Here is a 16805-nt window from a genome sequence, read left to right as displayed (position 1 = left end):
TAGAGGGGGGGAGGTGATGGGAGGAGAGTGAGGACAAGATGTCCTGAGTTTTTTAAATGAAGTGAGAGGCCAGTGCCGTACAGAGGGCCTGGGAGGGGACAGGAGCGGTAGAGACTGCAGCAGGGTTGGCCAGCTCCTTGCAGATTTTAAAGAGTTCAGCCGAATTGTTAGATGCCGCAGTGATGCGGGCTTGGATAAGGGCTCTCTTCTTGGTGAGAACGGAGAGCCGGTATTGCCTTTGGAGCAGGCGACAGGCCAGTTTGTCAGAGGATGAACATGAAGCACACCATTTCCTCTCTGCCATCCTGCACAAGTGTTTAAGGGTGACGAGATCCGAATCATACCAGGAGTTACATTTGGCTTTGGGCTTCAGGCGGATTCTCATAACAGGGGCAAGGATATCAAGAGTATCAGATATAGCAGAGTAGAGAGTGGAGAGGGCTGTGTCAGGGTGGGAGTCAGCCGAGGGGGGAAGAGGGGGCGAGAAGGTGGCAGCGAAAGCCTCAACTGACACACGCTTCATGGGTCGGATGACCGAGAAGGGCCTGAGGGTTAGGGAGGGTGAGGTGAGAGGAGAGGAGAAAGTGATCACTCCAGGAGAGAGGGGTGGAGAGAGGGAAAGAGAGGGGGAAAGAGAGGGGAAGGTCAGAAGAGATCAGGGCATCAAGATGTGCCCAGCAGAATGGGTTGGCCCAGACGGGAGAATAGAGAGTGAGAGAGAGTCGCAGAGGTCGCGAAAGAGTACAGAAGGGGGACAGGAGGCATCCAGGTGGATGTTGAAGTCTCCAAGAAAGAGGAGTTGAGTGGTTGAGGACAGGAGTGAGGAGGAGAGGTCCGCCCACTCGGAGAGGAAGGAGGAAATTTGACCATGTGGGCGATGGATAGTAGCCAAGGTAAGGGAATGGCTAGGAGAGAGAGAGTCGGCAGACAAGACATTCAAAAGAGGAGTAGGTCTGCGTGGGAATAGCAGTGGCAGGAATCCACTCAGGGAAGATAAGGGCCACACCCCCCCCCCCAGTACGGTTGGGCCTGGGCACGGAGAGGATCTTGTAGCCGTCAGGTAGGAGTGTATCAAAGCTGGTGACAGAGCTGGTCGTGAACCATGTCTCAGTGAGACCGAGTACGTCAAGGTCCAGTTCCTCAAGAAGGCGGCAGATATCAGAGGAATGTTTGACAGCAGAGCGAGAGTTAAGAGTGGCAATGTGGAGAAGGTTGCCATCTTTGAAGGACTTCCAGGGAGGGGTACAGATCAGAGGTACGCCCTGCGGAGGAGAAGAAGGAGCACGGGAGGGGGCAGGGAGGGTAGAGGCAAGGTAACCGAGGACAGAGGAGGGGGGACAGCAGGCGAGGAAAGGAAGTTGATGAGGCGCGGGATGCGTCTATCAAAGAGGTGAAGATTGGCCTGAGGGCCTTGGACCAAGACGGTCCCATTAGCGTAGACATTAATGATGGCCTTGCCAAGCTCAAGCTCCAAAAAACAAAGCCGCATTGACAAGTTTACTAAGGAGGTACATAAAAGGGAAAGACGCTCCTATGGTGGCAGCAGCCCACACCTCTGGTGCACAGCAACCCGATGAGCTTCATGCCATCATGCTTGAAGTGGAGGGCACATTGGGATCGATGGACCTGCTAATTGACACTTTAGCCAGGAAGCTGGAAAATTTGAGGCATAAAATTGAGCAGCTCTGTGGGCGCATGATGGAAGTGGAGATGTGTGGTGGCTGCAGAGAATTCAGTTATAGTCCTAGAAGGGAAAGTCAAGCACATAGAAAAGGAAATTAAGCTGGCGCAAGAGAAGAATGATGACCTGGAGTGAAGGTCGGTCTCGATGCAATAGCATACACATAATCAACCGCCTCCCTAACCCTCTCCTCCCCGCCGCACCCTCCAGTCAGCAGGAATGGGCCAGCTGGAGGTAACCCTAAAAAAGCAACTGCCTGCAATACTAGGACACAATGTCCTTTCCAATCATTTCCTCATCAAAGTAGCGCATCACATTCCTGGTCCCCAAGAGGTCCCTGGCTGTCCACCTCACACTGTCACTAGGATACTTACAGGGACAGAGACTTGATTCTAAAGGCAGCTTGAGAAAAAGGAGTGCTCAGATTCGACAATGCACACATCTCTAAATACCCCAATTACAGTGTTGCGGTACAGGCTGTGAGGAGGATATACTTAGAGGTCAAGCGTCAATTGAGAGACAAACAGGAAATGCCAAATGCTGTTCCCACCGAAGCTGAAAATCCTTCATGGAGACAGATTGCATTCCTTTACCTCACTGGAACAAACATCGAACTTTGTTGATTCACTGTGATGTTGGTACTAACCCTGATGTGCCCCACTGCAGGAGTAGTGCTCCCAGGATGGACGCCATGCATTAAAGTTGGACATTATGCATATTGCTACTCTAAGAGTGACATTCTCTCAACAAAGGCTATTCGGGCAGCCCATGACATTGAGCACCCCATTATAGTGAGATTTGCTATTAGTTGGTGTTCTTATCCCCCCCCTCTTTTTAGTATTAGTTTGATTTGTTGGAGGCTACACTGTAATTTGGGGTTGGTCCATTGATGGTGGGGAGGGCTTATGTTCTTGGGGAACTGCTGACAACATTCGGTTACATGTAGAATACTTGGTTATAGAAACAGGCGGCAAATGATGCATGATCAATATAAGGAGTGACACTAAGACATCGCCCCCTACAGGGTGCAGCACAGATAGTGGAAATGCCTTCCCCCCAAATACCCAGCAAGGTCACTACCACGTCATGGAATGTCCAAGATCTAAATAATCCCATAAAGCAACGCAAGATAACGGTGCATCTAAAACGGCATCAGTGCAGTAGAATGATGTCGCAGGAGACGCACCTCACTCAAGCAGGGAATGCCAACTTTGGGCATTCCAAAAGGCACACAAAATGGCCCTCCTCCTACACGACCTACTCTCAGGGGGGTGGGGGGGTTTGGTCATAACGATTATTCAAAATTCTATACGTTTTCAACAACATATTAAAATTGGCCCCCGAGGGGAGGTTCGTTATACTAGCAGGTTGCCTCGCGGGCCACCGCCTGTTCTTAGTCAAATCTATATACACCCAATATAGACGGTCCCACCTTTTTAATCTTCACAAAGCTGCATTATGCAGTAATCATCCAAAGTGAGTTGTTATCTGCACACCAAATGTATAAGTTAGTCCAAAAATTCAAGAAGTATATATCATCGTTGTTAGGGTGCGGGGGAGAAAAACACAGCTCTGGCACAGAAAGACGTTAACATAACATGAACAAATAGAGTGTCCTTAGGTAATGGACACTCCCATTCCCTGCACATTCCTATAATCATTTGTACACACATACATATTGACAGCATTGGCAAACTGAACATCAATTGGAGGACAAAAAGAATCTGAGATTTATTGGTTTACAGAAAGTGAAAATGGGCAGGAGAGGAGGAAATTGGGAGCAAAAACTCAGACAGACGGAAGCGAGAACTATATGTAAATTTAGAACGATTGACTTTGGATTAAATAAGGACAACGAGATGGTGCATTTTTTGTGAAAACAATGCTCATATAATAATATGTATGTGATTGTGTGATACGTAATGCGTTTGTTAACTATTGCAATTTTTGAGGATGGTCATGCAATGTCAATATGTATGTGTACGAATGATTATAGGAATGCAATTATGATACAGGCGGACGCCCACATTTTTGATGACTGCAGAGAATACCAATGAACCAAGAAAAGTAAGTACTGACACCAATGTTAAAAAACCATAATGAATCAAATCTGTTTTTTATTCTATGGTCTAAATCGTTCTTGCTGCGTTGGCTTAACACCCACACAGGTTCTAAAAATTAATAAGCAAGAGGTGAAACAGACGTCTCAAATCCCTATTTAAATTTCAAGTTTCATTTTTTAAATAATATGTTTATGGATTAAGAAACATCTAACTAGGAACGGAAACCCATACCAATTGCGCAACATCTGGAAACATTAGCACTGGAATAGCAGTATCACTATTAGAGTTTTTTTACTTTGTCAACATTAGGTCTAAATTCTCCTTTTTTAATAATTACTAAACCAATACAACAACATGAATAGTTTGAAATGAGCAGAAATGAAGTGCTTAAAACAGCGAACCGCATTCAGAAACATTGCTACAAGATGTCCGCCGTAAACACGGCAGAGGGACACTAACGAGGGAGGTTGCTATGGAAACGCATAAACATGCCCATGCGCGCAAGACACCGTTTTCGAACAGTCAGACGCGAGGAATACTGTGAGCACGCTGAGAACAAAGGTAAGCGTTTGACTGCTGGACGATTTTACACGTCCGCACTCCGCACCTTAGCGTCTTATGTGTCAGGGGAGACTGGATTGATTAGAAAAACGTGCCGATAGAGACCAAGGATACAGCCGTAGTTACGAGCCTAAAAAGCAAACCAAGACAGGGCGGGGGGACCCGATACTACATACCTTTCATGATATACAGTGAAGAGCAGTTCAATACATACGTTTCTTTATTCCACAGGGATTAACCTATGACTTTTGAAAGATGGAATTTCTCTTTATAAATGGGCATTTATTATTATTAAAAATAGGTGAATAATAGCAAAAAGATGTTGCGCAAATAGGCTTTGGAATGACAATATTTAATGTGCACAAACATGGGGATTTTAACTTTCAAGAAAGACGTTAACAACTGCTGCCAATTTAGAAATTATTGTACAGAATACTGTGGGTAATGATAAATAATACGAAGGTTTATTCATTGGCATGGTGAAGATTGTTTGAACCATTAAAAGGACATACTTTGGGATAGCGACTTAGAAGTACTGAACAAAGAAAAACATTTTGGAAACAAGGATTAGCAAGTTTTTTGAATTTTGAGTGGAATGTAGACATGTTGAATCATGTACATGTTTTTCACAAACCTATTTATTGTATTTTCTTTTCCCCCCATCTTTTTTCTCTTTCCTCTTTTTTCTTTCTTCTCTTGCATTGTTTCACTAATTAAAATATTCCTATGTACAACTGTATTCATACATGCATGCTTAAAATGTTATTATTCTACCACATGACTGATTTGTTAACAAAATATGGTTTTGTATGGTATTTGCACTGTGCTATCTGTGGAATACACAGATAGAAAGTATTATTAAATAAGCAATTTGCCCTCAAAAAAGGTTGTGTTTTGAAAAAGGCCCTTGAGAGGCTGAAACACGTGTAAACATTCGAATGGGCAATGGGAGTTTACCAATGATTAAATTTGTTCCAACATTACTGAAAGAAGAGTGACCGTTTTTTTTTTTCTTCAAGTAATAAACGTGGGTGGCGCAGTCTAAATGTGTATCAAATGTATAACTTTGTAACCAAGGGGAGGGGATTGGTCCTTCCCTAAAACAACACACCAGCGCGACACCGGACTGATAAAAGTGTTATTTAGGTCGCTGGGTTAAGTAGCTGCGCCCAGAACAAAACCCCAAGCATAAATCAACAACATTATCTGCGCCCGTTGTTGGATCGTATCTGCTCTCATGGGTTCCGTTGTTATTCGTATGCTGACAACACCCACATTCTCGTCCGTTTAGATCTCAGCGGGCTGGGTTGTCTTCAAACTTGTACGCATGCTTGAAAGATGTGAAAAGGTGGATGGATCTGAACTGGCTAAAACTCAATGGGGCCAAGACTGAGAATCTGGTGGTGGGTGCCCCCTCTGGGTCTAGTTCCTCCTTTCTTTCTAGCTGCTCTTCTTCACTAGGTGCAGCTGTGGATCCAGTGATTTAGGTAAACAACCTGGGAGTTGTGTTCTCTACTTCCCCCTCTATGACCTCACAGATTGATGCAGTGTGGACACTTGTGGCCTTTGGTTGTGGCTTCACTTGTGAATAGTCGTATCAACTATTACAACTCCCTCTACCTGGCCCAGCCACTGGGTCAAATCCATCGACTTAGCTGCTAAAAAATATGGCCGCCCGAGTAACAATCTCCACTCCGTATGGGACCCACATCAGTCCAGTGCTTAGGCCCCTACACTGCCTTCCAGTGCCAAGTAGAATTGAGTTTAAATTCCTCTGTCTAGTTCATCAAGCCTACTGCTATCAAGGTGCAGAATATTTGCAGTATACATTTCCACACTACATTCCTGAATGCACTTTGCACTCCAGCAATGCCCACTTGCTAGTTATCCCTAAATTGTGTTGTGCTAGAATAGGTGGCTGTGCTTTTTCGGTTGCTGCTGACACCCTGTGGAATGGTCTACCACAGGTTCTTGGGTGCACAGAAAACCACCTAGCCTTCAGATGTCTTTGGAAAACCACACTCTTATAAGCTTTGCTTCCGTGCCTTTCCTCGCACCAAGATGCAACTGGTGAACGTGCGCACTACAAATGATCCTAACATAACCTTCAATTATAAAGAAAACAGAATTTTCCATATTTCATTTGTAGCTTATTTAATTAATACAAAAGTAATTGAAATTAGGAGTGCGATGCGTTTCGGGCTAGGCCCTTCCTCAGGAGCAAATATCTATTGTAAAAGTATTTCTTCACTCTGTGTAATATCTGAAGACTAAGTACAAAGTAGACTGTCAATAAATCTTATATAATACACATTGAGAAATATCAATGATATCTTTGGTATCTGGAAGGGACCACCAGCTGAACTGGAAGCCTTTATGACATATCTATATTTGTGTCATCCGAGAATTCGATTTACTGTTGAGACAGACTCTCCCATACACTTTTTTAGATGTTGAGATCACTCTGAAAGATAATTCTCTCATTACATCAGTATATCAGAAACCCACCAATGTCAATAACACATTACATTTCGCTAGCTACCATCCCCAACATTTGAAGGATAACTTGCCTCTTAGTCAATACATGAGGATCAAACGGATAGTCTCGGATAATGAACCACAAAAGTTAGCAGCAAACATGATCACCAAGAGATTTAGGGTATCCTGGACAGTTTTTGGAGAAGGCTAAAAAGAGGAGCGACAATTTCAGTCGTAATACCCTTACAATCCAAAATGGCCAAAAGTGAACCACAGCGTATTCTAGACATAGTGCACAAATAAATAGAATCCTAAAGAAAAACTGGAAAATTACCAGATTGGACGAGCAACTCACTTCATTGTTCCTGAAGGCACCTATGATTGCCTACAAAAGAGGCAGAAACAAGAGAAACCTGGTCAAATCAGAGAGGAAAGGGATTGCTTTGTACTCTTATGCAAGTAAACCAAAATGTGGCACGTTCCCCTGCCTCCACTGTAGCAACTGTAATCAACGTCCAGAAGGGTGATCACATCAGACACCCTCTCACAGGACAAAAAGGTGACACTTACATTTGCTACCTGTGATTTGAAACATGTCTTATATGGCCTAATTTGCCCATGTTGCAAATATTATGTAGGCCAAACGACTTGAAAAAATCAAAGTAAGGATAAATCGAACATAAATCTAACATCAGGAACAATCAAAAATCACCTTTGGCCAGTCACTATACAACCATGAGACCAGCTATTGCCCAACTGAGATACGTGGTGTTTGAAGTGTCAAGAACTCCCACAAGAGAGGGGGGGGGGGCAGGTACATTACTAGAGAAAAGAGAAATGTATCGGATCCACAGATTGGACGCCCTGGATCCTAATGGTATCAATGAGGAATTTTCTTTTGGACCATTTCTATGAACTGACAAGATGACTATTGAACTGTAACTCGTGTGAATGTGATGTGTTAAACTATCTACTCTAATAATAGGACTATCCAAACACTGCAATTTGTTCAACTGCATTTTTATTAATATACACAATGTCTCAATGAGCCTTTAGTAAAGAATGTAAATATATTTTGGCAGATCACTTGAATGATACCTTTGTAACCATACTGCACTTAGTTGATGTTACAGAGCACAACTATATTAATGATGTACAGCAGACGATATAAATGGGATCTCAATGTTACACGGATTTGGAAATACCCTTGTTTAAACATCTTGGTGAATGGTCATTTAAAAAGTACACGTACCGCTTTGCTCCCACTAGGGCACTTGTCCCAATATATTGTACCTTATACTTTATATATTGTTTTCAATCACATAGCACATAACTTACTAAAGACATGTAATGTAGAACGCATCTGATTAGTAATCATGAGCGGCACTGGGGGCCTAACATTGCATGCATGAGTGCCGATAGGCAGTGTGTGTCAGAATTCTGTGCAATCGATATTGCAGCCAGAGCTTTTGGAATGCTGAAGGTGAGTCTATCTCCAGTTTCTAGTGTGAAGAGGCAGGTCTAAGCACTCAAACACTCCGGCCACAGCAGAGCGTGGTGGAGTGTGTCAGTGTTCTGAGTTCCGTGGCTCCTTGTGAAGGAGGAGCTGTGATTTGTTAACATGCCATTCCATCACGTGAACTGACCAGCACACATACACTATGAACAAGCATTTCCATTCCATATTGTAGTAGAGAAACAAGAAGCAAATTGCCTAGTTGTGAAAAGGTGCTCGTTATTAACTCCTAAAGGGATGACTGTGGGTAATAAACCTTTGAGCTCTTGGCTCCCAAATCGGCTGCTCTCCTAAAGTCAACATACAGATACTACAAGACAGGCAATTGTTGACCAACTAAGGTACAGAAAACACAAGAGGAGACATATTGGTAAGTGAAGGAGCACAGCTCCAAACAAATATGAAAACAACGTGGACCGAACAAACATGCCCGGGAAGTACAATCTAAGAAGTGGAACACTCTTTGATGATCTGAAAGCCCCAAAGCAACATGAAATAATACAGGCGACGAATTATGAAAAGGCTAATCAAAACAAACAATTGAAGATTACATCCATCAATTATGCATCTCATGATGATTTGGCAGAACCTCAAATGACGTATATCGTCAAAGACACACAGCTATCGTCTACCTGAGGGCTAATCAATTGGAATGGGGATGCACACCAATCAATGCCAAATTGCAAAAATATCAAAGATGCACAGCCCAAGATTGCAGACTATACGTTAACGGCTACGGCCATGAAAATAATAATGGAATTTTATTCCAAAACGAAGATGTCTCAGCTTAAGTGATGTGGATCTGTTAGATCCTTCAGCCTTCTCTGTGTCCGTTAAAACAGCACCAACAATCAAGATAAACTGTCCCGTTGAAACAACAATTGCACAAAAAGTGGTAGAAACTAATGGTGCAAATGCACATATTTCGATCGATTCATCCTATGAACTAAATGCAATCTCTCAATCAGAAATAGAGTTGCGACACAACACACAGAACTCAGAACAAAATACCACCAAAAAAACAATTGAATGCTAAAAATAACATCTCAAACACAAAGGAGGCAGAAGACTTGACCTTGACTGCCCTAAACCTTGTACTAAGTTCTCTGGTAAATGTTTTTGAAATGTTAAAAAGAGAGGTTCAAACACATACTGGAATTCGCATGGAACTCACTAAGGAAACAGATGAAAATCACAGTTCGATAGTTGGACTAAAAGCAGCTGTAAATTCATCGATGAAAAATGACAACCGAAATTGCCACACAGTCTTTGGCTGTAAAAGAACTAAATGCTAAATGGACAGATTCCAACCAGAAGCCTTAAATAACAAGGTTATGTCATTTGGAAAGGACATACAAGAGACAACACTAAACAAAATAAGAGAAAAATCATCTGAGCATAACAACATACTTGATGATATACTGTTAATCTGAGTCCATGATTGAAGAAATTATATATCTCGCACAAATTGCGGAAAGGGTTTCTTCCAAACAGAAATTTATGTCGCTGGAAAAAATAATGACCAAAATGATGGAGGAAGAACCAAAAATAAAAGGAAAGCAAAGGAGGAAGGAAAGATAAAGAAAAACAAAGCAAGAAACACATGAAACAGGAAATACTCAAAAAGTAATACAAGAATAGGAAACAAAAAAATCTGAAAAAAAGAAAATACGCAATACGGACAACAGCAGTCATTAGAGTACAGAAAGAGTATTAAAAAAAGATGAAACAACAACAAGGACAGCATTGTAATTGAGGTGATCGACAATCAAGAAATCAAGCAGAATGATGATAATTCACTTAAAGCAGACCAAAGGAAATAAGACAAAATTAGCTCTCACTGTAGAAATTCAAACAGATCTAAATCAAGTGCCATAACAATTGCACCAATATTCTTGCCAAGATCCAAAGTAAACGGAGACAAGGCCTTGGGGGGTGAAGTTCGGTAGTAGTTGTCCAGACAGAAAACAAAATGGAGAACCAAGAAACAGGTGAATCAGCTCATTGATTAAATTCACGTGTGCTCAACCTGTAGAACTAGAATGACAAAATCAAAAACAGGATTGACCCTGCACATGTAAAGACAAACAAGAGGAGCAAGAAGATACCCTTATAGAAGCACATGAAGAGAAGACAGACAATTTCACCCCATATGCCCTGCCAAAAGTATGGATGAAGCGAACAAACAGAAAAGGGAGAGGTGAGAAGCCGCTCAATAGAAGTACAAATCTTCATATATTTAAAGATGTCACAGATATATTTCTCTTCTCATCCTCGGACATAAAATATGTCAAATTCCCTGTTCACAGCTGCAGAGATGTGGTGGAGATCGACTTGAAAACCAGAGTGGGAGAAAGTGCAATACTAGCAGCAAACGTAGAACTAAAGAAGCTGGGATCTATTGTCTCGGCTCAGATGCGGAACGAACTTGATAAAGCAGACAAAATATGTGTGAACGATAAGGAGAACAATACCAGAGACCTTGAATATAATGTCAATAGCACAAGTGAGGAACAAAGGAGAACTAAAATGCAACCACCTGACGAAAAAACAAAAAGTTTGGGCCCTGATCCCAGAAATCCTTTCACAAATCTTCAACCAATTGGAATGAACGGAAGATACTCTCTAGCAAAAAAAAGTAGAGATCATTAGTTGGAATACTAGGAGATCTGGCCCATTCAAAATCAAACCTACCAAGGAGGAAATATTCAATCTGTATGACAATCATATTTTGGGAGACGTGGTTAATGTCATGGTTCAAGGCTGATGGATATTCAATTGTGGAACAAGTCGCTACAGGGAAAGGAGGGGGTTAACCCGCAGGAGGTTTGCTAATTGCATGTCAAACTCAACCTTCAGAAACTGAGATAGTGAGCAATGACATAAATGGAATATTAGTTATTAAAATGTAACTACAAAACCAACAGATAAACACAAATCATAACGATTATGAACTTATATTGGAACCCAGCGACGTTGACACTAATGAGTTCCTATCAAACATTACCAACATTCTCATAAAAGTTATGTTACACCATAGTAGTGGGTGATCTAAATCTCAATGCATCCCCACAACTAAGAAAATAGGGGGTGGGGGGGACGCACAAGGAAACCAACAGCAAATGGGAAGAAATTGTTGAATTTTCTAACAGACGAACCTTGTCTTGGCAAATGGCAGCATTAATGGCGACATCCCAGCAAATCCCACATGGAAACGTGGGAATCTAAACACTGCGATTGACTACTTATTCCTATCAAGAGAACTATGTCAACACTTCAGAATCAATGAAAATCAAAACAGTGATCACATGTTAATTGGCTGTATAGATTGTAAAATAGAAGTAGCCAAACATAACTACTCTGACCAGCTACCAGTAAACAACTGCAAAAATAGATTAGCCACCTTTAGAAAAAGGGGGGGCAAATTGAATAAGAAGTTGGAAAACTGTCTAGATATGCTAAATGATGGAGATACTATCAAACTATGGAATCTGTAGACTTTGTGTGGGACTTAGATATGCCACAAAACAAGAAACTGGGTAATGCCTGTAGAACATACAAACATGCTTTTGATGAAGTGACATGGTCAAGGAAAAAAAGAAATGAGAAAATCTAGGCGTGAAATAACAATGCACCTCAATAGAACACTCTAGGATTGTGGTCTTTAGAATTTGAAAAACAAATATAAAAATTGGTCTAAGGCAAACAAACGTGTTGATGGAGAATGTATGCTACAGACAGTAAATCATACCAACTCAAGTAATTTTTGGTGCACCATCAACTCAATGACAACTGAACAAAGTCATGCTCAGAGCAATGTGATCCCTGAAGAAATATGGCAGACTTAACCAAGCAACCATTTTAAAAGATCTACAAGAGCTGTTGAAGTGATCTCACACAATGGAGAATGGAAGTTAACCATTGAAAAAAATACCATAACAGAATTGATTAAAAAAACATCAGCATCCAGGGCTGCTGGCCCAAATGGGCTGACCAATGCGATATTAAAGTCCAACATCTCAGTATGGTCAGAAGTTCTCACAACTTTATTTTGTGAAGTAATTAAAACAAATTCCAGAGTCCAGGAGAAAATCAGTAATAATTCCAATTTACAAGAAGGGAGATCGGGAAGATTAGAAGAACTATCGCCCGATCTCCCTATTGGATGTAGATCGGAAAATCTTTACAAATCTAGGCAGAAGACCAGGGGATCCTGCTAACACAAGTTTGTGTTTGCAGTGGTCTATCGACGACGCAAAATGGTGCCCTAATGAGTCTAATAACCAGCAAGTAATTTCAAAAAGGTGGTAACACGTTATATACAGCATGCATTGACTTTTCCCAAGCCTTCGACACTGTCAATCAAGAACTATTGTGGAACAAGCTAAAAAAGTTTGGGAACAACAAGCGCTCTCCTAGCGATTGTGATTGAGCTCCACAATCACACCAGAATACAAATCAGACTAGATAAAGCAGAAAGATTGAGCGACAATATCACAACTGCAAGAGGAGTCAAGCAGGGTTGCAGACTTGCTTCCCGTCTCTTACACTCTACCTAGCAGATCTATCAAGAAGCTTGGATGGCTTGGGTCTGGCAGGTCCAAAAGTGGCAAAACAAAGACTATCATGGATCGCCTATGCAGACGATCTTGCCTTGCTGGACCACACACCAATAGGGCTATAACGCCTCATAACAGCTTTAGGGACGTATGAAAAACAAAACGATCTGCAGATCAACCCCACTAAATCAAACATCGTCGAATTCAAAAATCCAAGAAAACGGCAAGCAAGCTTCAACTGGTACCTAGACTGCCACCAAGTTCCAGTTATATTGGATGTGATATACTTGGGTTTCAACATACAAAGCTTTCCCACCATGGGGTTCTTGATGCAAGGTCTGGAATATAAATCATTGAACTTGGGAGCACAAACGAAAAAAATCCCAACTCCTACTGCATATTTTCTGGGACTCCATTGGTGAAATTCTACACAGGAAAGAGCATACCTTCTATTACCTATGGAATCGACATAAATCCAATGAGAGAGCATCAATGGGAATAGATTAGAGGGTAAACTATGGAAAGGGGTTCACAATCTGCCCCCATAGTTAAACCATCTCAGCATTGCACTACGAATTGGCTCTAGTGTCATTAAACTCAAGATAGAGTTTAAAGTGGTGTCCCTTTTCAGACAGATAGACCTGTGAAAAAACTCCCTATTTTAGAATATTAACAAAATCCTAATAAATCGTGACAACCAGTTTCTCAACAAACTCAAGCTAAAAGTCTCAATCCTCCTAAAATGTGAACAAAACATGGATCTGATACAGAATCCCCTGAACGTCAAAGAAGCTTTAAAAAGTTATGACTGGATTAAAACTATTGACATGGTGAGGGGCATGAATTTATATCGACCTTTATCTTCGTAAGATAGAGGCCGGTGTGCTTTGTATCGAAGACAATTCCCGAATGCACAATGGAGAATTAACTTTTTAAGATTCAGTCTTAACCTCCTACCAATGAGAGAGATACTACATATAAGACACAAGGCCAACTACCCAGATAACATCTGCCCTTGGTGCATCACACAAGGAGCCCAAAACTTAAAACATATACTGATGAGTGTGCAGGACAGAAACAATCAGAATCATGAAGTTGACCAGATTCGTGCACAGCAGTTAGTCGCCGACAACCCACTCCTTCGGGTAAAAACTAGTGTTGGGACAGGAGCCAAGGCTCAAGCTAGAAGTTGTGAAGATTCTCAGAGACCTGAACTTGCTCACGGAAAGTGATAGAGGAGAAGAGTCAAAAATAAAATTCACATGAAGTTAAGGGATGGTATATTGTTTGCTCACACTCAAACTGTCAATTTAAAACTCAAGACATGAACATTAATGGTCTGCCAAACAAAAGAATTAATCAACAGTAAATGAGAATGTAACTTTTTTTTATTAACAATGAAATATTACTTTGCTTTGTGATCTTAAAGTTGTAATAGTGGAATATTAAATGATGTGTTATGTAATTGTAAAAAGCTTGCGGCTAGAATACATTAAAAAATTAAAAACACTAAATAAATCGTGAGCGGCAGAGGGGGCCCAACATTGCAAGCGTGAGTGCCGATAGACTTGTTTACCCGCGTCATTGTGACGTCATGATGTTTTCACGTCAGAAGACCATGGCGCTTGATAAGAAGCGGCCATCTTGCATCATTTGCTTACTGCGAAAGGATGCAATTCTGACTGTGGCATGATTTGGTAAGAATTCCCACCTAATGGGGGCGAGTTTCAGATTATAAACTCTAAATGTGGCAGTCTGCCACCTTCCACCATGTACCCTAACTCGCACATCTCAATTCTACAGATGGATTGCAATCCCCTGCGCCAGGAACTGCCAATGAACATCTCCAGCTGCATGCACACAGCGATATATGAGAATCTTTAAAAAGAGACAGGCAGTTAGAAAGGACATTTGCATACATCTGTTCCTCTTTTAATACAGGGGCGACAAAGGCAAAGACACACTGAACCATTTGCACACAGTGAACCAGTGCTAAGGCCTTACAGGTAATTGGACTGTTATTAGCAGGCTTCACCCACTATCCCATTGATTATCTTTGGAGGAACTACTAGATCCCGCTCATCTTTCACAGTTACAAGACTGGACGCACAGATAGGTCCATTTGACTGACATTGAGACAGTGTGTCAGCCTTTACTGGCAGATAAGGTAGCTCTACTTGATTTTTCAATATTTTGTTGAATTTTTTTTTAATATGTTTTCTTGTTTTCCAAGCATATATAGTTGAACCACAGTAAGCCATTTAAAGCCATTTTTAGACTATTCCCGATCAATACATTTTTGGAACTCATTCTCATCCTGTGACTTCAATGGATTAGAGAGTTTTCTTTCTACAATGGCCATTCCTGCTATCCATGTGCTTAAAAAGGGCATTCCTCTATAATGAGTGTGCTCAACAGATATTGTGCTTACATTACAAATGTGTATTATATAAGATGTATTGACATTCTTCTTTGCACTTACTCTTCAGAGTGAAGAAATATTTTTTTACAAGAGATATTCACTCCTGAGGAATGGCAAAGCCCGAAACGCGTCGTATCCTAATTTTAATTACTTTTGTGTTAATTAAATAACCTACAAAAGAAATATGGAAAATTATGTTTTCTTTATAACTGAAAGTTGTTGAGAATTATCCAACTGTAGGATTTCTTGAAATATGATCTAAAAAAATAAATATGGCCCATTAGATGTGTGTGGAGGGTAGCTCACGAAACACAGGAACATACCTATTACGCAGCTGTCCAGGATTCTCACCGTGCATAGAAACATTTATGTTTTCTAGTTTAACTGCGAGCTGGGTCACCAGTCCAATATCCTACACCATCCATTGTCAGACCACAGTTACCGTAGTGCTGTGTCTGCCCAATATCAAGTTGTTTAACAGATGCTGGAGGTTTAAACCAGACTCCCTGTGTAATTTAGCTTTCAGGGAAGACATCTGCTTAGAAATGTCGTACTTCCTAGACAAACAGGGGATCAGTAGATGAGGTAGCAATGTTGTGAGACTCATTCAAAGTGCATTTAAGAGGTGTCTGCAGATCTATGAAGAATGGGGTTCTTAGGACCCTGAGAGGCACTCTAATCCTGAAGCTCTTTTTCAGTTTTTTTTTTTAACACAGGCCCCTTACAGAGACCCTCGGAGAAAACTCTGGTAGAATTATTAGGCCCGACGGGCACCTCAGGGCGAACCCTGGTAATAGAGCGATCGACGCCCCTCCCGGCTCGAGAGGAACCCGGGAAGGTATACCCCGGCCGGGGTGCTCTGAAAATCAAAGAACTTACCGGGCGTTTTTTCTTCTCGTCCGACCGAACACCTCCTCCCACCGCTCCAACCGACGTTGAAGAGCCCGGACCGAAAGGGAGTCACAGTAAAAACAGGAGTCCCAACGGTGTTCCGGACCCAAACACTCTAAACAAAGAGGATGGGGATCCGCCCTCGCGAAGCGACGGTGACACGATGAACAGTCTGGAAAATCTAGTTTAAAAGACATAGACAGACTAGTAAACGAATGCTAGCGAGAGCCAGAGAGGGAAAAACGGAAGAAAACTTCCAAGGATGCAAGTGCGTCCGGCCCCGATCGTGCAGAGAAAGGGACTGATGGGCGATGCACGGGGCGGAGCCAAGGTGGGCAGGGTTACGGCCGCATGCCGGGCCCCGCGCAGGAAAGAGAGGAGGGACACATTTTTGAAAAAAATGTGGATGCTTTTTACAAAGTGCTCCGGTCCCGTCCCACAGGACGGAGAGATATCCCATAAGTATGGAGGAAAGGGGACGGGACGTAGGAGTATGCATACGTAAGGGATCGGGCCAGAAGCACACTAGCCAAGATTAAGAACAAGCTGGACGAATACCGCGATGCAGCGAATAGGGAAATCAGGTTTTTGGGGCACAGGGTGTCGGCCAAGCGATATGGTGAGGGCGATGGAC

At 42.0% G+C, this 16805-nt stretch overlaps 1 protein-coding gene across 1 annotated transcript in view; it reads right to left on the bottom strand.

Moving 5' to 3' along the window:
* The window catches only part of CHMP1A (charged multivesicular body protein 1A), a 245331-nt gene that overhangs the window by 115150 nt on the left and 113376 nt on the right, over window positions 1-16805 (bottom strand). The window lies entirely within an intron of this gene.

This window comes from Ambystoma mexicanum, chromosome 1q, assembly GCF_040938575.1.
Source record: "Ambystoma mexicanum isolate Mex_15411 chromosome 1q, UKY_AmexF1_1, whole genome shotgun sequence".
Taxonomy (NCBI): Eukaryota; Metazoa; Chordata; class Amphibia; order Caudata; family Ambystomatidae; genus Ambystoma; species Ambystoma mexicanum.
This window is presented reverse-complemented; position numbering and strand designations above follow the sequence as displayed.